The sequence below is a fragment of the Musa acuminata genome, chromosome BXJ1-7 (genome assembly GCF_036884655.1).
Source record: "Musa acuminata AAA Group cultivar baxijiao chromosome BXJ1-7, Cavendish_Baxijiao_AAA, whole genome shotgun sequence".
Classification (NCBI taxonomy): Eukaryota; Viridiplantae; Streptophyta; class Magnoliopsida; order Zingiberales; family Musaceae; genus Musa; species Musa acuminata.
Window position 1 is genome coordinate 38,292,930 of NC_088333.1, and position 25,873 is coordinate 38,318,802.

At 31.2% G+C, this 25,873-nt stretch overlaps 9 non-coding genes across 9 annotated transcripts; all 9 read right to left on the bottom strand.

Annotated features, from left to right (window-relative positions):
- Positions 1 to 3,684: 3,684 nt before the first annotated feature.
- TRNAF-AAA (transfer RNA phenylalanine (anticodon AAA)) lies at positions 3,685 to 3,757 on the bottom strand. Its single transcript has one exon. It is a non-coding gene; the product is annotated as a tRNA-Phe (tRNA).
- Positions 3,758 to 12,383: 8,626 nt separating this feature from the next.
- On the bottom strand, positions 12,384 to 12,456 carry TRNAF-GAA (transfer RNA phenylalanine (anticodon GAA)). Its single transcript has one exon. It is a non-coding gene; the product is annotated as a tRNA-Phe (tRNA).
- An 868-nt stretch (positions 12,457 to 13,324) lies between these two features.
- TRNAF-AAA (transfer RNA phenylalanine (anticodon AAA)) lies at positions 13,325 to 13,397 on the bottom strand. Its single transcript has one exon. It is a non-coding gene; the product is annotated as a tRNA-Phe (tRNA).
- A 2,314-nt stretch (positions 13,398 to 15,711) lies between these two features.
- Positions 15,712 to 15,784, bottom strand: TRNAF-GAA (transfer RNA phenylalanine (anticodon GAA)). Its single transcript has one exon. It is a non-coding gene; the product is annotated as a tRNA-Phe (tRNA).
- Positions 15,785 to 16,652: 868 nt separating this feature from the next.
- On the bottom strand, positions 16,653 to 16,725 carry TRNAF-AAA (transfer RNA phenylalanine (anticodon AAA)). The gene has a single exon. It is a non-coding gene; the product is annotated as a tRNA-Phe (tRNA).
- A 1,559-nt stretch (positions 16,726 to 18,284) lies between these two features.
- Positions 18,285 to 18,357, bottom strand: TRNAF-GAA (transfer RNA phenylalanine (anticodon GAA)). The gene has a single exon. It is a non-coding gene; the product is annotated as a tRNA-Phe (tRNA).
- Positions 18,358 to 19,225: 868 nt separating this feature from the next.
- Positions 19,226 to 19,298, bottom strand: TRNAF-AAA (transfer RNA phenylalanine (anticodon AAA)). The gene has a single exon. It is a non-coding gene; the product is annotated as a tRNA-Phe (tRNA).
- Positions 19,299 to 21,864: 2,566 nt separating this feature from the next.
- TRNAF-AAA (transfer RNA phenylalanine (anticodon AAA)) lies at positions 21,865 to 21,937 on the bottom strand. Its single transcript has one exon. It is a non-coding gene; the product is annotated as a tRNA-Phe (tRNA).
- A 2,440-nt stretch (positions 21,938 to 24,377) lies between these two features.
- Positions 24,378 to 24,450, bottom strand: TRNAF-GAA (transfer RNA phenylalanine (anticodon GAA)). Its single transcript has one exon. It is a non-coding gene; the product is annotated as a tRNA-Phe (tRNA).
- Between the last annotated feature and the right edge of the window lie 1,423 nt (positions 24,451 to 25,873).

A 25,873-nucleotide genomic window follows, 5' to 3' on the forward strand; every position in this document is an offset into this window, starting at 1 on the left:
TGTCAAAAGTTAGTTGATACAAGAGATTAAATGTGAAGATCAATGTATGAGAGAACAGTATCATATTTTTCGAACTAAAATGCGGTGAGCGTGGATCGAACACAAGACATTCAGATCTTCAGTCTGACGCTCTCCCAACTGAGCTATCCCGGTAAGAGAATCATTTTTAATTAATGTACAGAACAATATAACTAATACACTCTTTTAAGATAAGTTATACAACAATTATAGATAAATAAAATAAAAAATATTTTTTTACTCAATAATGATAGTGTCTAAAGTCAGTCGTTACAAGAGATTAATAACTTGATAATAGAATAACATGCGACTAGATTAATGTATGTAGGAGTCAGACACGAAAGAAGATGTCAATGTGGAGATAAAACTTCAAAACGAAAATCACGAGCGATCGATGTACCTCTAAGGTACTCTTGAAGTACCTATAAGAGAGAACAGTATCAGATTTTTCTAACTCGATTCTTTTTTTGCATAAGACGGTATAAGTTTTGAAATGATTTTGCAAAGATCAAATAAGTGACAAGAGAGAAAACAATGTGAAGATTTTTTATCCCTTTCTTACTCTCTCAATTATTCCATGGCTGGTGGGTATTAGATGAACCGATATAACTAATAAAGATAAATGAAAAATTCAGAGGTAAAGCCTTTGATGAAAAGGGGCAACACATAAAGATAGAATTGTGCTATAATACAATTCATGTAAAAGGCATGTATTCGTGACATCAATAGCAAAAATGCAATAAGCGTAGATCAAACACACGACCTTTAGATTTTCAATCTGATAATATCCCAACGATGCTATCCAAGTTAGATTATCCATTTTATTTCAAGTATATAACAATATTACTAATACTCTATTTTGAGGTAGGTTATACAACTAAAAAATGTAAATATAATAAAAAAAGATTTTCTTGAATAATATTTGTGTCAAAAGTTAATCAATACATGAGATTAAATGTGAAGATCAATGTATGAGAGAACAGTATCATATTTTTCTAGGATCGAACACGCGACCTTCAGATCTTCAGTCTGACGCTCTCCCAACTTCCCCGCAGGGAAATCATTTCTAATTAAATTTTAGAACAATAAAACTAATACACTCTTTTAAGATAAGTTATACAACAAATATAGATAAATAAAATAAAAAATATATTTTTACTAAATAATGATAGTGTCTAAAGTTAGTCGATACAAGAGATTAATAACTTGATAATCGAGTATCATGCGACTAGATTAATGTATGTAGGAGTCAGACACGAAAGAAGATGTCAATGTGGAGATAAAACTTCAAAACGAAAATCACGAGCGATCGATGTACCTCTAAGGTACTCTTGAAGTACCTATAATAGAGAACAGTATCAGATTTTACTAACTCGATTCTTTTTTTGCATAAGACGGTAAAAGTTTTGAAATGATTTTGCAGAGATCAAATAAGTGACAAGAGAGAAAACAATGTATAGATTTTTTATCCCTTTCTTACTCTCTCAATTATTCCATGGCTGGTGGGTATTAGATGAACCGATATAACTAATAAAGATAAATGAAAAATTCAGAGGTAAAGCATTTGATGAAAAGGGGCAACACATAAAGATATAATTGTGCTATAATACAATTCATGTTAAAGGCATGTATTCGTGACATCAACAGCAAAAATGCAATAAGCGTAGATCAAACACACGACCTTTAGATTTTCAATCTGATAATATCCCAACTATGCTATCCAAGTTAGATTATCCATTTTATTTCAAGTATATAACAATATTACTAATACTCTCTTTTGAGGTAGGTTATACAACTAAAAAATATAAATATACTAAAAAAGATTTTCTAGAATTATATTTGTGTCAAAAGTTAGTCGATACATGAGATTAAATGTGAAGATCAATGTATGAGAGAACTAAAATACGGTGAGCGTGGATCGAACACGCGACCGAGCTATCCCCGCAAAAAAATCATTTTTAATTAAAGTACAAAACAATATAACTAATACACTCTTTTAAGATAAGTTATACAACAAATATAGATAAATAAAATAAAAAAATATGTTTACTCAATAATGATAGTGTCTAAAGTCAGTCGATACAAGAGATTAATAACTTGATAATCGAGTATCATGCGACTAGATTAATGTATGTAGGAGTCAAACACTAAAGAAGATGTAAATGTGGAGATAAAACTTCAAAACGAAAATCACGAGCGATCGATGTACCTCTAAGGTACTATTGAAGAACCTGTAAGAGAGAACAGTATCAGATTTTTCTAACTCGATTCTTTTTTTGCATAAGACGGTATAAGTTTTGAAATGATTTTGCAGAGATCAAATAAGTGACAAGAGAGAAAACAATGTGAAGATTTTTGATCCCTTTCTTACTCTCTCAATTATTCCATGGCTGGTGGGTATTAGATGAATCGATATGACTAATAAAGATAAAGGAAAAATTCAGAGGTAAAGCCTTTGATGAAAAGGGGCAACACATAAAGATAGAATTGTGCTATAATACAATTCATGTAAAAGGCAAGTATTCGTGACATCAATTAGAAAAATGCAATAAGCGTAGATCAAACACACGACCTCTCTTTTGAGGTAGGTTATACAACTAAAAAATATAAATATAATAAAAAAAGATTTTCTCGAATAATATTTGTGTCAAAAGTTAGTTGATACAAGAGATTAAATGTGAAGATCAATGTATGAGAGAACAGTATCATATTTTTCGAACTAAAATGCGGTGAGCGTGGATCGAACACAAGACCTTCAGATCTTCAGTCTGACGCTCTCCCAACTGAGCTATCCCCGTAAGAGAATTATTTTTAATTAAAGTACAGAACAATATAACTAATACACTCTTTTAAGATAAGTTATACAACAAATATAGATAAATAAAATAAAAAATATTTTTTTACTCAATAATGATAGTGTCTAAAGTCAGTCGTTACAAGAGATTAATAACTTGATAATCGAATATCATGCGACTAGATTAATGTATGTAGGAGTCAGACACGAAAGAAGATGTCAATGTGGAGATAAAACTTCAAAACGAAAATCACGAGCGATCGATGTACCTCTAAGGTACTCTTGAAGTACCTATAAGAGAGAACAGTATCAGATTTTTCTAACTCGATTCTTTTTTTGCATAAGACGGTATAAGTTTTGAAATGATTTTGCAGAGATCAAATAAGTGACAAGAGAGAAAACAATGTGAAGATTTTTTATCCCTTTCTTACTCTCTCAATTATTCCATGGCTGGTGGGTATTAGATGAACTGATATAACTAATAAAGATAAATGAAAAATTCAGAGGTAAAGCCTTTCATGAAAAGGGGCAACACATAAAGATAGAATTGTGCTATAATACAATTCATGTAAAAGGCATGTATTCGTGACATCAATAGCAAAAATGCAATAAGCGTAGATCAAACACACGACCTTTAGATTTTCAATCTGATAATTACCCAACTATGCTATCCAAGCTAGATTATCCATTTTATTTCAAGTACATAACAATATTACTAATACTCTCTTTTGAGGTAGGTTATACAACTAAAAAAGATAAATATAATAAAAAAAGATTTTCTTGAATAATATTTGTGTCAAAAGATAGTTGATACATGAGATTAAATGTGAAGATCAATGTATGAAAGAACAGTATCATATTTCGAACTAAAATGCGGTGAGCGTGGATCGAACACAAGACCTTCAGATCTTTAGTCTAACGCTCTCCCAACTAAGCTATCCCCGCAAGGAAATTATTTATAATTAAAGTACAGAACAATAAAACTAATACACTCTTTTAAGATAAGTTATACAACAAATATAGATAAATAAAATAAAAAAATATTTTTACTCAATAATGATAGTGTCTAAAGTCAGTCGATACAAGAGATTAATAACTTAATAATCGAGTATCATGCGACTAGATTAATGTATGTAGGAGTCAGACACGAAAGAAGATGTAAATGTGGAGATAAAACTTCAAAACGAAAATCACGAGCGATCGATGTACCTCTAAGGTACTATTGAAGAACCTGTAAGAGAGAACAGTATCAGATTTTTCTAACTCGATTCTTTTTTTGCATAAGACGGTATAAGTTTTGAAATGATTTTGCAGAGATCAAATAAGTGACAAGAGAGAAAACAATGTGAAGATTTTTTATCCCTTTCTTACTCTCTCAATTATTCCATGGCTGGTGGGTATTAGATGAACCGATATAACTAATAAAGATAAAGGAAAAATTCAGAGGTAAAGCCTTTGATGAAAAGGGGCAACACATAAAGATAGAATTGTGCTATAATACAATTCATGTAAAAGGCAAGTATTCGTGACATCAATAGAAAAATGCAATAAGCGTAGATCAAACACACGACCTCTCTTTTGAGGTAGGTTATACAACTAAAAAATATAAATATAATAAAAAAAGATTTTCTCGAATAATATTTGTGTCAAAAGTTAGTTGATACAAGAGATTAAATGTGAAGATCAATGTATGAGAGAACAGTATCATATTTTTCGAACTAAAATGCGGTGAGCGTGGATCGAACACAAGACCTTCAGATCTTCAGTCTGACGCTCTCCCAACTGAGCTATCCCCGTAAGAGAATCATTTTTATTTAAAGTACAGAACAATATAACTAATACACTCTTTTAAGATAAGTTATACAACAAATATTGATAAATAAAATAAAAAATATTTTTTTACTCAATAAAGATAGTGTCTAAAGTCAGTCGATACAAGAGATTAATAACTTGATAATCGAATATCATGCGACTAGATTAATGTATGTAGGAGTCGGACACGAAAGATGTAAATGTGGAGATAAAACTTCAAAACGAAAATCACGAGCGATCGATGTACCTCTAAGGTACTCTTGAAGTACCTATAAGAGAGAACAGTATCAGATTTCTAACTCGATTCTTTTTTTGCATAAGACGGTATAAGTTTTGAAATGATTTTGCAGAGATCAAATAAGTGACAAGAGAGAAAACAATGTGAAGATTTTTTATCCCTTTCTTACTCTCTCAATTATTCCATGGCTGGTGGGTATTAGATGAACCGATATAACTAATAAAGATAAATGAAAAATTCAGAGGTAAAGCCTTTGATGAAAAGGGGCAACACATAAAGATAGAATTGTGCTATAATACAATTCATGTAAAAGGCATGTATTCGTGACATCAATAGCAAAAATGCAATAAGCGTAGATCAAACACACGACCTTTAGATTTTCAATCTGATAATTACCCAACTATGCTATCCAAGCTAGATTATCCATTTTATTTCAAGTACATAACAATATTACTAATACTCTCTTTTGAGGTAGGTTATACAACTAAAAAAGATAAATATAATGAAAAAAGATTTTCTTGAATAATATTTGTGTCAAAAGTTAGTTGATACATGAGATTAAATGTGAAGATCAATGTATGACAGAACAGTATCATATTTTTCAAACTAAAATGCGGTGAGCGTGGATTGAACGCAAGACCTTCAGATTTTCAGTCTAACGCTCTACCAACTGAGCTATCCCCACAAGGGAATTATTTATAATTAAAATACAGAACAATAAAACTAATACACTCTTTTAAGATAAGTTATACAATAAATATAGATAAATAAAATAAAATAAAAAATTTTACTCAATAATGATAGTGTCTAAAGTCAGTCGATACAAGAGATTAATAACTTGATAATCGAGTATCATGTGACTAGATTAATGTATGTAGGAGTCAGACACGAAAGAAAATGTCAATGTGGAGATAAAACTTCAAAACGAAAATCACGAGCGATCGATGTACCTCTAAGGTACTCTTGAAGTACCTATAAGAGAGAACAGTATCAGATTTTTCTAACTCGATTCTTTTTTTGCATAAGACGGTATAAGTTTTGAAATGATTTTGCAGAGATCAAATAAGTGACAAGAGAGAAAACAATGTGAAGATTTTTGATCCCTTTCTTACTCTCTCAATTATTCCATGGCTGGTGGGTATCCGATAAACCGATATAACTAATAAAGATAAATGAAAAATTTAGAGGTAAAGCCTTTGATGAAAAGGGGCAACACATAAAGATAGAATTGTGCTATAATACAAATCATGTGAAAGGCATGTATTCGTGACATCAATAGCAAAAATTAAATAAGCGTAGATTAAACACACGACCTTTAGATTTTCAATCTGATAATTTCCCAACTATGCTATCAGATTTTCTTGAATAATATTTGTGTCAAAAGTTAGTCGATACATGAGATTAATGACCTGATAATCGAGTATGATGCGACCAGATTAATGTGAAGATCAATGTATGATAGAACAGTATCATATTTTTTGAACTAAAATGCGGTGAGCGTGGATCGAACACGCGACCTTCAGATCTTCAGTCTGACGCTCTCCCAACGGAGCTATACTCGCAGGGGAATCATTTCTAATTAAAGTACAGAACAATAAAACTAATACACTCTTTTAAGATAAGTTATACAACAAATATAGATAAATAAAATAAAATATATATTTTTACTCAATAATGATAGTGTCTAAAGTCAGTCGTTACAAGAGATTAATAACTTGATAATCGATTATCATGCGACTAGATTAATGTATGTAGGAGTGAGACACGAAAGAAGATGTCAATGTGGAGATAAAACTTCAAAACGAAAATCACGAGCGATCGATGTACCTCTAAGGTACTCTTGAAGTACCTATAAGAGAGAACAGTATCAGATTTTTCTAACTCGATTCTTTTTTTGCATAAGACGGTATAAGTTTTGAAATGATTTTGCAGAGATCAAATAAGTGACAAGAGAGAAAACAATGTGAAGATTTTTTATCCCTTTCTTACTCTCTCAATTATTCCATGGCTGGTGGGTATTAGATGAACCGATATAACTAATAAAGATAAATGAAAAATTCAGAGGTAAAGCCTTTGATGAAAAGGGGCAACACATAAAGATAGAATTGTGCTATAATACAATTCATGTAAAAGGCATGTATTCGTGACATCAATAGCAAAAATGCAATAAGCGTAGATCAAACACACGACCTTTAGATTTTCAATCTGATAATTACCCAACTATGCTATCCAAGCTAGATTATCCATTTTATTTCAAGTACATAACAATATTACTAATACTCTCTTTTGAGGTAGGTTATACAACTAAAAAAGATAAATATGATAAAAAAAGATTTTCTTGAATAATATTTGTGTCAAATGTTGGTTGATACATGAGATTAAATGTGAAGATCAATGAATGTATGAAAGAACAGTATCATATTTTTCGAACTAAAATGCGGTGAGCGTGGATCGAACACAAGACCTTCAGATCTTCAGTCTAACGCTCTCCCAACTAAGCTATCCCCGCAAGGGAATTATTTATAATTAAAGTACAGAACAATAAAACTAATACACTCTTTTAAGATAAGTTATACAACAAATATAGATAAATAAAATAAAAAAATATATTTTTACTCAATAATGATAGTGTCTAAAGTCAGTCGTTACAAGAGATTAATAACTTGATAATCGATTATCATGCGACTAGATTAATGTATGTAGGAGTGAGACACGAAAGAAGATGTCAATGTGGAGATAAAACTTCAAAACGAAAATCACGAGCGATCGATGTACCTCTAAGGTACTCTTGAAGTACCTATAAGAGAGAACAGTATCAGATTTTTCTAACTCGATTCTTTTTTTGCATAAGACGGTATAAGTTTTGAAATGATTTTGCAGAGATCAAATAAGTGACAAGAGAGAAAACAATGTGAAGATTTTTTATCCCTTTCTTACACTCTCAATTATTCCATGGCTGGTGGGTATTAGATGAACCGATATAACTAATAAAGACAAATGAAAAATTCAGAGGTAAAGCCTTTGATGAAAAGGGGCAACACATAATAATAGAATTTTGCTATAATACAATTCATGTAAAAGGCATGTATTCGTGACATCAATAGCAAAAATGCAATAAGAAGTTAGTCGATACATGAGATTAAATATGAAGATCATTGTATGAGAGAACAGTATCATATTTTTCGAACCAAAATGCGGTGAGCATGGATCGAATACCCGACCTTCATATCTTCAGTTTGACGCTCTTCCAACTAAGCTATCCACGCAGTGAAATCATTTCTAATTAAATTTTAGAACAATAAAACTAATACACTCTTTTAATTAAGTTATACAACAAATATAGATAAATAAAACAAAAAAAATATTTTTACTCAATAATGATAGTGTCTAAAGTCATTCGATACAAGAGATTAATAACTTGATAATCGAGTATCATGCGACTAGATTAATGTATGTAGGAGTCAGACACGAAAGAAGATGTCAATGTGGAGATAAAACTTCAAAACGAAAATCACGAGCGATCGATGTACCTCTAAGGTACTCTTGAACTACCTATTAGAGAGAACAGTATCAGATTTTTCTAACTCAATTCTTTTTTTGCATAAGACGGTATAAGTTTTGAAATGATTTTGCAGAGATCAAATAAGTGACAAGAGAGAAAACAATGTGAAGATTTTTTATCCCTTTCTTACTCTCTCAATTATTCCATGGCTGGTGGGTATTAGATGAACCGATATAACTAATAAAGATAAATGGAAAATTCAGAGGTAAAGCCTTTGATGAAAAGGGGCAACACATAAAGATAGAATTGTGCTATAATACAATTCATGTGAAAGGCATGTATTCGTGACATCAATAGCAAAAATTCAATAAACGTAGATTAAACACACGACCTTTAGATTTTCAATCTGATAATTTCCCAACTATGCTATCAGATTTTCTTGAATAATATTTGTGTCAAAAATTAGTCGATACATGAGATTAATGACCTGATAATCGAGTATGATGCGACCAGATTAATGTGAAGATCAATGTATGATAGAACAGTATCATATTTTTTGAACTAAAATGCGGTGAGCGTGGATCGAACACGCGACCTTCAGATCTTCAGTCTGACGCTCTCCCAGAGGAATCATTTCTAATTAAAGTACAGAACAATAAAACTAATACACTCTTTTAAGATAAGTTATACAACAAATATAGATAAATAAAATAAAAAATATATTTTTACTCAATAATGATAGTGTCTAAAGTCAGTCATTACAAGAGATTAATAACTTGATAATCGATTATCATGCGACTAGATTAATGTATGTAGGAGTGAGACACGAAAGAAGATGTCAATGTGGAGATAAAACTTCAAAACGAAAATCACGAGCGATCGATGTACCTCTAAGGTACTCTTGAAGTACCTATAAGAGAGAACAGTATCAGATTTTTCTAACTCGATTCTTTTTTTGCATAAGACGGTATAAGTTTTGAAATGATTTTGCAGAGATCAAATAAGTGACAAGAGAGAAAACAATGTGAAGATTTTTAATCCCTTTCTTACTCTCTCAATTATTCCATGGCTGGTGGGTATTAGATGAACCGATATAACTAATAAAGATAAATGAAAAATTCAGAGGTAAAGCCTTTGATGAAAAGGGGCAACACATAAAGATAGAATTGTGCTATAATACAATTCATGTAAAAGGCATGTATTCGTGACATCAATAGCAAAAATGCAATAAGCGTAGATCAAACACACGACCTTTAGATTTTCAATCTGATAATTACCCAACTATGCTATCCAAGCTAGATTATCCATTTTATTTCAAGTACATAACAATATTACTAATACTCTCTTTTGAGGTAGGTTATACGACTAAAAAAGATAAATATAATAAAAAAAGATTTTCTTGAATAATATTTGTGTCAAAAGTTAGTTGATACATGAGATTAAATGTGAAGATCAATGAATGTATGAAAGAACAATATCATATTTTTCGAACTAAAATGCGGTGAGCGTGGATCAAACACAAGACCTTCAGATCTTCAGTCTAACGCTCTCCCAACTAAGCTATCCCCGCAAGGGAATTATTTATAATTAAAGTACAGAACAATAAAACTAATACACTCTTTTAAGATAAGTTATACAACAAATATAGATAAATAAAATAAAATATATATTTTTACTCAATAATGATAGTGTCTAAAGTCAGTCGTTACAAGAGATTAATAACTTGATAATCGATTATCATGCGACTAGATTAATGTATGTAGGAGTGAGACACGAAAGAAGATGTCAATGTGGAGATAAAACTTCAAAACGAAAATCACAAGCGATCGATGTACCTCTAAGGTACTCTTGAAGTACCTATAAGAGAGAACAGTATCAGATTTTTCTAACTCGATTCTTTTTTTGCATAAGACGGTATAAGTTTTGAAATGATTTTGCAGAGATCAAATAAGTGACAAGAGAGAAAACAATGTGAAGATTTTTTATCCCTTTCTTACTCTCTCAATTATTCCATGGCTGGTGGGTATTAGATGAACCGATATAACTAATAAAGATAAATGAAAAATTCAGAGGTAAAGCCTTTGATGAAAAGGGGCAACACATAAAGATAGAATTGTGCTATAATACAATTCATGTAAAAGGCATGTATTCGTGACATCAATAGCAAAAATGCAATAAGCGTAGATCAAACACACGACCTTTAGATTTTCAATCTGATAATTTCCCAACTATGCTATCAGATTTTCTTGAATAATATTTGTGTCAAAAGTTTGTGTCAAAAGTTAGTCGATACATGAGATTAATGACCTGATAATCGAGTATGATGCGACCAGATTAATGTGAAGATCAATGTATGATAGAACAGTATCGTATTTTTTGAACTAAAATGCGATGAGCGTGGATCGAACACGCGACCTCCAGATCTTCAGTCTGACGCTCTCCCAACTGAGCTATCCCAGCAGGGCAATAATTTCTAATTAAAGTACAGAACAATAAAACTAATACACTCTTTTAAGATAAGTTATACAATAAATATAGATAAATAAAATAAAAAATATATTTTTACTCAATAATGATAGTGTCTAAAGTCAGTCGTTACAAGAGATTAATAACTTGATAATCGATTATCATGCGACTAGATTAATGTATGTAGGAGTGAGACACGAAAGAAGATGTCAATGTGGAGATAAAACTTAAAAACGAAAATCACGAGCGATCGATGTACCTCTAAGGTACTCTTGAAGTACCTATAAGAGAGAACAGTATCAGATTTTTCTAACTCGATTCTTTTTTTGCATAAGACGGTATAAGTTTTGAAATGATTTTGCAGAGATCAAATAAGTGACAAGAGAGAAAACAATGTGAAGATTTTTAATCCCTTTCTTACTCTCTCAATTATTCCATGGCTGGTGGGTATTAGATGAACCGATATAACTAATAAAGATAAATGAAAAATTCAGAGGTAAAGCCTTTGATGAAAAGGGGCAACACATAATGATAGAATTGTGCTACAATACAATTCATGTAAAAGGCATGTATTCGTGACATCAATAGCAAAAATGCAATAAGAAGTTAGTCGATACATGAGATTAAATATGAAGATCATTGTATGAGAGAACAGTATCATATTTTTCGAACTAAAATGCGGTGAGCATGGATCGAATACGCGACCTTCATATCTTCAGTCTGACGCTCTCCCAACTAAGCTATCCACGCAGTAAAATCATTTCTAATTAAATTTTAGAACAATAAAACTAATACACTCTTTTAATTAAGTTATACAACAAATATAGATAAATAAAACAAACAAAATATTTTTACTCAATAATGATAGTGTCTAAAGTCATTCGATACAAGAGATTAATAACTTGATAATCGAGTATCATGCGACTACATTAATGTATGTAGGAGTCAGACATGAAAGAAGATGTCAATGTGGAGATAAAACTTCAAAACGAAAATCACGAGCGATCGATGTACCTCTAAGGTACTCTTGAACTACCTATTAGAGAGAACAGTATCAGATTTTTCTAACTCGATTCTTTTTTTGTATAAGACGGTATAAGTTTTGAAATGATTTTGCAGAGATCAAATAAGTGACAAGAGAGAAAACAATGTGAAGATTTTTTATCCCTTTCTTACTCTCTCAATTATTCCATGGCTGGTGGGTATTAGATGAACCGATATAACTAATAAAGATAAATGAAAAATTCAGAGGTAAAGCCTTTGATGAAAAGGGGCAACACATAAAGATAGAATTGTGCTACAATACAATTCATGTAAAAGGCATGTATTCGTGACATCAATAGTAAAAATGCAATAAGCGTAGATCAAACACACGACCTTTAGATTTTCAATCTGATAATTTCCCAACTATGCTATCAGATTTTCTTGAATAATATTTGTGTCAAAAGTTTGTCGATACATGAGATTAATGACCTGATAATCGAGTATGATGCGACCAGATTAATGTGAAGATCAATGTATGATAGAACAGTATCATATTTTTTGAACTAAAATGCGGTGAGCGTGGATCGAACACGCGACCTTCAGATCTTCAGTCTGACGCTCTCCCAACTGAGCTATCCCCGCAGGGGAATAATTTCTAATTAAAGTACAGAACAATAAAACTAATACACTCTTTTAAGATAAGTTATGCAACAAATATAGATAAATAAAATAAAAAATATATTTTTACTCAATAATGATAGTGTCGAAAGTCAGTCGTTACAAGAGATTAATAACTTGATAATCGATTATCATGCGACTAGATTAATGTATGTAGGAGTGAGACACGAAAGAAGATGTCAATGTGGAGATAAAACTTCAAAACGAAAATCACGAGCGATCGATGTACCTCTAAGGTACTCTTGAAGTACCTATAAGAGAGAACAGTATCAGATTTTTCTAACTCGATTCTTTTTTTGCATAAGACGGTATAAGTTTTGAAATGATTTTGCAGAGATCAAATAAGTGACAAGAGAGAAAACAATGTGAAGATTTTTTATCCCTTTCTTACTCTCTCAATTATTCCATGGCTGGTGGGTATTAGATGAACCGATATAACTAATAAAGATAAATGAAAAATTCAGAGGTAAAGCCTTTGATGAAAAGGGGCAACACATAAAGATAGAATTGTGCTATAATACAATTCATGTAAAAGGCATGTATTCGTGACATCAATAGCAAAAATGCAATAAGCGTAGATCAAACACACGACCTTTAGATTTTCAATCTGATAATTACCCAACTATGCTATCCAAGCTAGATTATCCATTTTATTTCAAGTACATAACAATATTACTAATACTCTCTTTTGAGGTAGGTTATACAACTAAAAAAGATAAATATAATAAAAAAAGATTTTTTTGAATAATATTTGTGTCAAAAGATAGTTGATACATGAGATTAAATGTGAAGATCAATGTATGAAAGAACAGTATCATATTTCGAACTAAAATGCGGTGAGCGTGGATCGAACACAAGACCTTCAGATCTTTAGTCTAACGCTCTCCCAACTAAGCTATCCCCGCAAGGGAATTATTTATAATTAAAGTACAGAACAATAAAACTAATACACTCTTTTAAGATAAGTTATACAACAAATAAAGATAAATAAAATAAAAAATATATTTTTACTCAATAATGATAGTGTCTAAAGTCAGTCGTTACAAGAGATTAATAACTTGATAATCGATTATCATGTGACTAGATTAATGTATGTAGGAGTCAGACATGAAAGAAGATGTCAATGTGGAGATAAAACTTCAAAACGAAAATCACGAGCGATCGATGTACCTCTAAGGTACTCTTGAAGTACCTATAAGAGAGAACAGTATCAGATTTTTCTAATTCGATTCTTTTTTTGCATAAGACGGTATAAGTTTTGAAATGATTTTGCAGAGATCAAATAAGTGACAAGAGAGAAAACAATGTGAAGATTTTTAATCCCTTTCTTACTCTCTCAATTATTCCATGGCTGGTGGGTATTAGATGAACCGATATAACTAATAAAGATAAATGAAAAATTCAGAGGTAAAGCCTTTGATGAAAAGGGGCAACACATAATGATAGAATTGTGCTACAATACAATTCATGTAAAAGGCGTGTATTCGTGACATCAATAGCAAAAATGCAATAAGAAGTTAGTCGATACATGAGATTAAATATGAAGATCATTGTATGAGAGAACAGTATCATATTTTTCGAACTAAAATTCGATGAGCATGGATCGAATACGCGACCTTCATATCTTCAGTCTGACGCTCTCCCAACTAAGCTATCCACGCAGTGAAATCATTTCTAATTAAATTTTAGAACAATAAAACTAATACACTCTTTTAATTAAGTTATACAACAAATATAGATAAATAAAACAAACAAAATATTTTTACTCAATAATGATAGTGTCTAAAGTCATTCGATACAAGAGATTAATAACTTGATAATCGAGTATCATGCGACTAGATTAATGTATGTAGGAGTCAGACACGAAAGAAGATGTCAATGTGGAGATAAAACTTCAAAACGAAAATCACGAGCGATCGATGTACCTCTAAGGTACTCTTGAACTACCTATTAGAGAGAACAGTATCAGATTTTTCTAACTCGATTCTTTTTTTGCATAAGACGGTATAAGTTTTGAAATGATTTTGCAGAGATCAAATAAGTGACAAGAGAGAAAACAATGTGAAGATTTTTTATCCCTTTCTTACTCTCTCAATTATTCCATGGCTGGTGGGTATTAGATGAACCGATATAACTAATAAAAATAAATGAAAAATTCAGAGGTAAAGCCTTTGATGAAAAGGGGCAACACATAATGATAGAATTGTGCTACAATACAATTCATGTAAAAGGCATGTATTCGTGACATCAATAGCAAAAATGCAATAAGAAGTTAGTCGATACATGAGATTAAATATGAAGATCATTGTATGAGAGAACAGTATCATATTTTTCGAACTAAAATGCGATGAGCATGGATCGAATACGCGACCTTCATATCTTCAGTCTGACGCTCTCCCAACTAAGCTATCCACGCAGTGAAATCATTTCTAATTAAATTTTAGAACAATAAAACTAATACACTCTTTTAATTAAGTTATACAACAAATATAGATAAATAAAACAAACAAAATATTTTTACTCAATAATGATAGTGTCTAAAGTCATTCGATACAAGAGATTAATAACTTGATAATCGAGTATCATGCGACTAGATTAATGTATGTAGGAGTCAGACACGAAAGAAGATGTCAATGTGGAGATAAAACTTCAAAACGAAAATCACGAGCGATCGATGTACCTCTAAGGTACTCTTGAACTACCTATTAGAGAGAACAGTATCAGATTTTTCTAACTCGATTCTTTTTTTGTATAAGACGGTATAAGTTTTGAAATGATTTTGCAGAGATCAAATAAGTGACAAGAGAGAAAACAATGTGAAGATTTTTTATCCCTTTTTTACTCTCTCAATTATTCCATGGCTGGTGGGTATTAGATGAACCGATATAACTAATAAAGATAAATGAAAAATTCAGAGGTAAAGCCTTTGATGAAAAGGGGCAACACATAAAGATAGAATTGTGCTACAATACAATTTATGTAAAAGGCATGTATTCGTGACATCAATAGTAAAAATGCAATAAGCGTAGATCAAACACACGACCTTTAGATTTTCAATCTGATAATTTCCCAACTATGCTATCAGATTTTCTTGAATAATATTTGTGTCAAAAGTTTGTCGATACATGAGATTAATGACCTGATAATCGAGTATGATGCGACCAGATTAATGTGAAGATCAATGTATGATAGAACAGTATCATATTTTTTGAACTAAAATGCGGTGAGCGTGGATCGAACACGCGACCTTCAGATCTTCAGTCTGACGCTCTCCCAACTGAGCTATCCCCGCAGGGGAATAATTTCTAATTAAAGTACAGAACAATAAAACTAATACACTCTTTTAAGATAAGTTATGCAACAAATATAGATAAATAAAATAAAAAATATATTTTTACTCAATAATGATAGTGTCTAAAGTCAGTCGTTGCAAGAGATTAATAACTTGATAATCGATTATCATGCGACTAGATTAATGTATGTAGGAGTGAGACACGAAAGAAGATGTCAATGTGGAGATAAAACTTCAAAACGAAAATCACGAGCGATAGATGTACCTCTAAGGTACTCTTGAAGTACCTATAAGAGAGAACAGTATCAGATTTTTCTAACTCGATTATTTTTTTGCATAAGGCGGTATAAGTTTTGAAATGATTTTGCAGAGATCAAATAAGTGACAAGAGAGAAAACAATGTGAAGATTTTTTATCCCTTTCTTACTCTCTCAATTATTCCATGGCTGGTGGGTATTAGATGAACCGATATAACTAATAAAGATAAATGAAAAATTCAGAGGTAAAGCCTTTGATGAAAAGGGGCAACACATAAAGATAGAATTGTGCTATAATACAATTCATGTAAAAGGCATGTATTCGTGACATCAATAGCAAAAATGCAATAAGCGTAGATCAAACACACGACCTTTAGATTTTCTATCTGATAATTACCCAACTATGCTATCCAAGCTAGATTATCCATTTTATTTCAAGTACATAACAATATTACTAATACTCTCTTTTGAGGTAGGTTATACAACTAAAAAAGATAACTATAATAAAAAAAGATTTTCTTGAATAATATTTGTGTAAAAAGATAGTTGATACATGAGATTAAATGTGAAGATCAATGTATGAAAGAACAGTATCATATTTCGAACTAAAATGCGGTGAGCGTGGATCGAACACAAGACCTTCAGATCTTTAGTCTAACGCTCTCCCAACTAAGCTATCCCCGCAAGGGAATTATTTATAATTAATGTACAGAACAATAAAACTAATACACTCTTTTAAGATAAGTTATACAACAAATATAGATAAATAAAATAAAAAATATATTTTTACTCAATAATGATAGTGTCTAAAGTCAGTCGTTACAAGAGATTAATAACTTGATAATCGATTATCATGCGACTAGATTAATGTATGTAGGAGTCAGACATGAAAGAAGATGTCAATGTGGAGATAAAACTTCAAAACGAAAATCACGAGCGATCGATGTACCTCTAAGGTACTCTTGAAGTACCTATAAGAGAGAACAGTATCAGATTTTTCTAACTCGATTCTTTTTTTGCATAAGACGGTATAAGTTTTGAAATGATTTTGCAGAGATCAAATAAGTGACAAGAGAGAAAACAATGTGAAGATTTTTAATCCCTTTCTTACTCTCTCAATTATTCCATGGCTGGTGGGTATTAGATGAACCGATATAACTAATAAAGATAAATGAAAAATTCAGAGGTAAAGCCTTTGATGAAAAGGGGCAACACATAATGATAGAATTGTGCTACAATACAATTCATGTAAAAGGCATGTATTCGTGACATCAATAGCAAAAATGCAATAAGAAGTTAGTCGATACATGAGATTAAATATGAAGATCATTGTATGAGAGAACAGTATCATATTTTTCGAACTAAAATGCGATGAGCATGGATCGAATACGCAACCTTCATATCTTCAGTCTGACGCTCTCCCAACTAAGCTATCCACGCAGTGAAATCATTTCTAATTAAATTTTAGAACAATAAAACTAATACACTCTTTTAATTAAGTTATACAACAAATATAGATAAATAAAACAAACAAAATATTTTTACTCAATAATGATAGTGTCTAAAGTCATTCGATACAAGAGATTAATAACTTGATAATCGAGTATCATGCGACTAGATTAATGTATGTAGGAGTCAGACACGAAAGAAGATGTCAATGTGGAGATAAAACTTCAAAACGAAAATCACGAGCGATCGATGTACCTCTAAGGTACTCTTGAACTACCTATTAGAGAGAACAGTATCAGATTTTTCTAACTCGATTCTTTTTTTGTATAAGACGGTATAAGTTTTGAAATGATTTTGCAGAGATCAAATAAGTGACAAGAGAGAAAACAATGTGAAGATTTTTTATCCCTTTCTTACTCTCTCAATTATTCCATGGCTGGTGGGTATTAGATGAACAGATATAACTAATAAAGATAAATGAAAAATTCAGAGGTAAAGCCTTTGATGAAAAGGGGCAACACATAAAGATAGAATTGTGCTACAATACAATTTATGTAAAAGACATGTATTCGTGACATCAATAGTAAAAATGCAATAAGCGTAGATCAAACACACGACCTTTAGATTTTCAATCTGATAATTTCCCAACTATGCTATCAGATTTTCTTGAATAATATTTGTGTCAAAAGTTTGTCGATACATGAGATTAATGACCTGATAATCGAGTATGATGCGACCAGATTAATGTGAAGATCAATGTATGATAGAACAGTATCATATTTTTTGAACTAAAATGCGGTGAGCGTGGATCGAACACGCGACCTTCAGATCTTCAGTCTGACGCTCTCCCAACTGAGCTATCCCCGCAGGGGAATAATTTCTAATTAAAGTACAGAACAATAAAACTAATACACTCTTTTAAGATAAGTTATGCAACAAATATAGATAAATAAAATAAAAAATATATTTTTACTCAATAATGATAGTGTCTAAAGTCAGTCGTTGCAAGAGATTAATAACTTGATAATCGATTATCATGCGACTAGATTAATGTATGTAGGTGTGAGACACGAAAGAAGATGTCAATGTGGAGATAAAACTTCAAAACGAAAATCACGAGCGATCGATGTACCTCTAAGGTACTCTTGAAGTACCTATAAGAGAGAACAGTATCAGATTTTTCTAACTCGATTCTTTTTTTGCATAAGACGGTATAAGTTTTGAAATGATTTTGCAGAGATCAAATAAGTGACAAGAGAGAAAACAATGTGAAGATTTTTTATCCCTTTCTTACTCTCTCAATTATTCCATGGCTGGTGGGTATTAGATGAACCGATATAACTAATAAAGATAAATGAAAAATTCAGAGGTAAAGCCTTTGATGAAAAGGGGCAACACATAAAGATAGAATTGTGCTATAATACAATTCATGTAAAAGGCATGTATTCGTGACATCAATAGCAAAAATGCAATAAGCGTAGATCAAACACACGACCTTTAGATTTTCTATCTGATAATTACCCAACTATGCTATCCAAGCTAGATTATCCATTTTATTTCAAGTACATAACAATATTACTAATACTCTCTTTTGAGGTAGGTTATACAACTAAAAAAGATAACTATAATAAAAAAAGATTTTCTTGAATAATATTTGTGTAAAAAGATAGTTGATACATGAGATTAAATGTGAAGATCAATGTATGAAAGAACAGTATCATATTTCGAACTAAAATGCGGTGAGCGTGGATCGAACACAAGACCTTCAGATCTTTAGTCTAACGCTCTCCCAACTAAGCTATCCCCGCAAGGGAATTATTTATAATTAATGTACAGAACAATAAAACTAATACACTCTTTTAAGATAAGTTATACAACAAATATAGATAAATAAAATAAAAAATATATTTTTACTCAATAATGATAGTGTCTAAAGTCAGTCGTTACAAGAGATTAATAACTTGATAATCGATTATCATGCGACTAGATTAATGTATGTAGGAGTCAGACATGAAAGAAGATGTCAATGTGGAGATAAAACTTCAAAACGAAAATCACGAGCGATCGATGTACCTCTAAGGTACTCTTGAAGTACCTATAAGAGAGAACAGTATCAGATTTTTCTAACTCGATTCTTTTTTTGCATAAGACGGTATAAGTTTTGAAATGATTTTGCAGAGATCAAATAAGTGACAAGAGAGAAAACAATGTGAAGATTTTTAATCCCTTTCTTACTCTCTCAATTATTCCATGGCTGGTGGGTATTAGATGAACCGATATAACTAATAAAGATAAATGAAAAATTCAGAGGTAAAGCCTTTGATGAAAAGGGGCAACACATAATGATAGAATTGTGCTACAATACAATTCATGTAAAAGGCATGTATTCGTGACATCAATAGCAAAAATGCAATAAGAAGTTAGTCGATACATGAGATTAAATATGAAGATCATTGTATGAGAGAACAGTATCATATTTTTCGAACTAAAATGCGATGAGCATGGATCGAATACGCAACCTTCAGATCTTCAGTCTGACGCTCTCCCAACTAAGCTATCCACGCAGTGAAATCATTTCTAATTAAATTTTAGAACAATAAAACTAATACACTCTTTTAATTAAGTTATACAACAAATATAGATAAATAAAACAAACAAAATATTTTTACTCAATAATGATAGTGTCTAAAGTCATTCGATACAAGAGATTAATAACTTGATAATCGAGTATCATGCGACTAGATTAATGTATGTAGGAGTCAGACACGAAAGAAGATGTCAATGTGGAGATAAAACTTCAAAACGAAAATCACGAGCGATCGATGTACCTCTAAGGTACTCTTGAACTACCTATTAGAGAGAACAGTATCAGATTTTTCTAACTCGATTCTTTTTTTGCATAAGACGGTATAAGTTTTGAAATGATTTTGCAGAGATCAAATAAGTGACAAGAGAGAAAACAATGTGAAGATTTTTTATCCCTTTCTTACTCTCTCAATTATTCCATGGCTGGTGGGTATTAGATGAACCGATATAACTAATAAAGATAAATGAAAAATTCAGAGGTAAAGCCTTTGATGAAAAGGGGCAACACATAAAGATAGAATTGTGCTATAATACAATTCATGTAAAAGGCATGTATTCGTGACATCAATAGCAAAAATGCAATAAGCGTAGATCAAACACACGACCTTTAGATTTTCAATCTGATAATTACCCAACTATGCTATCCAAGCTAGATTATCCATTTTATTTCAAGTACATAACAATATTACTAATACTCTCTTTTGTGGTAGGTTATACAACTAAAAAAGATAAATATAATAAAAAAAGATTTTCTTGAATAATATTTTTGTCAAAAGTTAGTTGATAAATGAGATTAAATGTGAAGATCAATGTATGAAAGAACAGTATCATATTTTTCGAACTAAAATGCGGTGAGCGTGGATCGAACACAAGACCTTCAGATCTTCAGTCTAACGCACTCCCAACTAAGCTATCCACGCAAGGGAATTATTTATAATTAAAGTACAGAACAATAAAACTAATACACTCTTTTAAGATAAGTTATACAACAAATATAGATAAATAAAATAAAAAATATATTTTTACTCAATAATGATAGTGTCTAAGGTCAGTCATTACAAGAGATTAATAACTTGATAATCGATTATCATGCGACTACATTAATGTATGTAGGAGTTAGACACGAAAGAAGATGTCAATGTGGAGATAAAACTTCAAAACGAAAATCACGAGCGATCGATGTACCTCTAAGGTACTCTTGAAGTACCTATAAGAGAGAACAGTATCAGATTTTTCTAACTCGATTCTTTTTTTGCATAAGACGGTATAAGTTTTGAAATGATTTTGTAGAGATCAAATAAGTGACAAGAGAGAAAACAATGTGAAGATTTTTTATCCCTTTCTTACTCTCTCAATTATTCCATGGCTGGTGGGTATTAGATGAACCGATATAACTAATAAAGATAAATGAAAAATTCAGAGGTAAAGCCTTTGATGAAAAGGGGCAACACATAAAGATAGAATTGTGCTATAATACAATTCATGTAAAAGGCATGTATTCGTGACATCAATAGCAAAAATGCAATAAGCGTAGATCAAACACACGACCTTTAGATTTTCAATCTGATAATTACCCAACTATGCTATCCAAGCTAGATTATCCATTTTATTTCATGTACATAACAATATTACTAATACTCTCTTTTGAGGTAGGTTATACAACTAAAAAAGATAAATATAATAAAAAAAGATTTTCTTGAATAATATTTGTGTCAAAAGATAGTTGATACATGAGATTAAATGTGAAGATCAATGTATGAAAGAACAGTATCATATTTCGAACTAAAATGCGGTGAGCGTGGATCGAACACAAGACCTTCAGATCTTTAGTCTAACGCTCTCCCAACTAAGCTATCCCCGCAAGGGAATTATTTATAATTAAAGTACAGAACAATAAAACTAATACACTCTTTTAAGATAAGTTATACAACAAATATAGATAAATAAAATAAAAAATATATTTTTACTCAATAATGATAGTGTCTAAAGTCAGTCGTTACAAGAGATTAATAACTTGATAATCGATTATCATGCGACTAGATTAATGTATGTAGGAGTCAGACATGAAAGAAGATGTCAATGTGGAGATAAAACTTCAAAACGAAAATCACGAGCGATCGATGTACCTCTAAGGTACTCTTGAAGTACCTATAAGAGAGAACAGTATCAGATTTTTCTAACTCGATTCTTTTTTTGCATAAGACGGTATAAGTTTTGAAATGATTTTGCAGAGATCAAATAAGTGACAAGAGAGAAAACAATGTGACGATTTTTTATCCCTTTCTTACTCTCTCAATTATTCCATGGCTGGTGGGTATTAGATGAACCGATATAACTAATAAAGATAAATGAAAAATTCAGAGGTAAAGCCTTTGATGAAAAGGGGCAACACATAATGATAGAATTGTGCTACAATACAATTCATGTAAAAGGCATGTATTCGTGACATCAATAGCAAAAATGCAATAATAAGTTAGTCGATACATGAGATTAAATATGAAGATCATTGTATGAGAGAACAGTATCATATTTTTCGAACTAAAATGCGGTGAGCATGGATCGAATACGCGACCTTCATATCTTCAGTCTGACGCTCTCCCAACTAAGCTATCCACGCAATGAAAACATTTTTAATTAAATTTTAGAACAATAAAACTAATACACTCTTTTAATTAAGTTATACAACAAATATAGATAAATAAAACAAACAAAATATTTTTACTCAATAATGATAGTTTCTAAAGTCATTCGATACAAGAGATTAATAACTTGATAATCGAGTATCATGCGACTAGATTAATGTATGTAGGAGTCAGACACGACAGAAGATGTCAATGTGGAGATAAAACTTCAAAACGAAAATCACGAGCGATCGATGTACCTCTAAGGTACTCTTGAACTACCTATTAGAGAGAACAGTATCAGATTTTTCTAACTCGATTCTTTTTTTGCATAAGACGGTATAAGTTTTGAAATGATTTTGCAGAGATCAAATAAGTGACAAGAGAGAAAACAATGTGAAGATTTTTTATCCCTTTCTTACTCTCTCAATTATTCCATGGCTGGTGGGTATTAGATGAACCGATATAACTAATAAAGATAAATGAAAAATTCAGAGGTAAAGCCTTTGATGAAAAGGGGCAACACATAAAGATAGAATTGTGCTACAATACAATTCATGTAAAAGGCATTATTCGTGACATCAATAGCAAAAATGCAATAAGCGTAGATCAAACACACGACCTTTAGATTTTCAATCTGATAATTACCCAACTATGCTATCCAAGCTAGATTATCCATTTTTTTTCAAGTACATAACAATATTACTAATACTCTCTTTTGAGGTTGGTTATACAACTAAAAAAGATAAATATAATAAAAAAAGATTTTCTTGAATAATATTTGTGTCAAAAGTTAGTTGATACCTGAGATTAAATGTGAAGATCAATGTATGAAAGAACAGTATCAAATTTTTCGAACTAAAATGCGGTGAGCGTGGATCGAACACAAGACCTTCAGATCTTTAGTCTAACGCTCTCTCAACTAAGCTATCCCCACAAGGGAATTATTTATAATTAAAGTATAGAACAATAAAACTAATACACTCTTTTAAGATAAGTTATACAACAAATATAGATAAATAAAATAAAAAATATATTTTTACTCAATAATGATAGTGTCTAAAGTCAGTCGTTACAAGAGATTAATAACTTGATAATCGATTATCATGCGACTAGATTAATGTATGTAGGAGTCAGACACAAAAGAAGATGTTAATGTGGAGATAAAACTTCAAAACGAAAATCACGAGCGATCGATGTACCTCTAAGGTACTCTTGAAGTACCTATAAGAGAGAACAGTATCAGATTTTTCTAACTCGATTCTTTTTTTGCATAAGACGGTATAAGTTTTGAAATGATTTTGCAGAGATCAAATAAGTGACAAGAGAGAAAACAATGTGAAGATTTTTTATCCCTTTCTTACTCTCTCAATTATTCCATGGCTGGTGGGTATTAGATGAACCGATATAACTAATAAAGATAAATGAAAAATTCAGAGGTAAAGCCTTTGATGAAAAGGGGCAACACATAAAGATAGAATTGTGCTATAATACAATTCATGTGAAAGGCATGTATTCGTGACATCAATAGCAAAAATTCAATAAGCGTAGATTAAACACGACCTTTAGATTTTCAATCTGATAATTTCCCAACTATGCTATGATAATCGAGTATGATGCGACCAGATTAATGTGAAGATCAATGTATGATAGAACAGTATCATATTTTTTGAACTAAAATGCGGTGAGCGTGGATCGAACACGCGACCTTCAGATTTTCAGTCTGACGCTCTCCCAACTGAGCTATCCCCGTAGGGGAATCATTTCTAATTAAAGTACAGAACAATAAAACTAATACACTCTTTTAAGATAAGTTATACAACAAATATAGATAAATAAAATAAAAAATATATTTTTACTCAATAATGATAGTGTCTAAAGTCAGTCGTTACAAGAGATTAATAACTTGATAATCGATTATCATGCGACTAGATTAATGTATGTAGGAGTCAGACACGAAAGAAGATGTCAATTTGGAGATAAAACTTCAAAACAAAAATCACGAGCGATCGATGTACCTCTAAGGTACTCTTGAAGTACCTATAAGAGAGAACAGTATCAGATTTTTCTAACTCGATTCTTTTTCTGCATAAGACGGTATAAGTTTTGAAATGATTTTGCAGAGATCAAATAAGTGACAAGAGAGAAAACAATGTGAAGATTTTTTATCCCTTTCTTACTCTCTCAATTATTCCATGGCTGGTGGGTATTAGATGAACCGATATAACTAATAAAGATAAATGAAAAATTCAGAGGTAAAGCCTTTGATGAAAAGGGGCAACACATAAAGATAGAATTGTGCTATAATACAATTCATGTAAAAGGCATGTATTCGTGACATCAATAGCAAAAATGCAATAAGCGTAGATCAAACACACGACCTTTAGATTTTCAATCTGATAATTACCCAACTATGCTATCCAAGCTAGATTATCCATTTTATTTCAAGTACATAACAATATTACTAATACTCTCTTTTGTGGTAGGTTATACAACTAAAAAAGATAAATATAATAAAAAAAGATTTTCTTGAATAATATTTTTGTCAAAAGTTAGTTGATAAATGAGATTAAATGTGAAGATCAATGTATGAAAGAACAGTATCATATTTTTCGAACTAAAATGCGGTGAGCGTGGATCGAACACAAGACCTTCAGATCTTCAGTCTAACGCACTCCCAACTAAGCTATCCACGCAAGGGAATTATTTATAATTAAAGTACAGAACAATAAAACTAATACACTCTTTTAAGATAAGTTATACAACAAATATAGATAAATAAAATAAAAAATATATTTTTACTCAATAATGATAGTGTCTAAGGTCAGTCATTACAAGAGATTAATAACTTGATAATCGATTATCATGCGACTACATTAATGTATGTAGGAGTTAGACACGAAAGAAGATGTCAATGTGGAGATAAAACTTCAAAACGAAAATCACGAGCGATCGATGTACCTCTAAGGTACTCTTGAAGTACCTATAATAGAGAACAGTATCAGATTTTTCTAACTCGATTCTTTTTTTGCATAAGACGGTATAAGTTTTGAAATGATTTTGCAGAGATCAAATAAGTGACAAGAGAGAAAACAATGTGAAGATTTTTTATCCCTTTCTTACTCTCTCAATTATTCCATGGCTGGTGGGTATTAGATGAACCGATATAACTAATA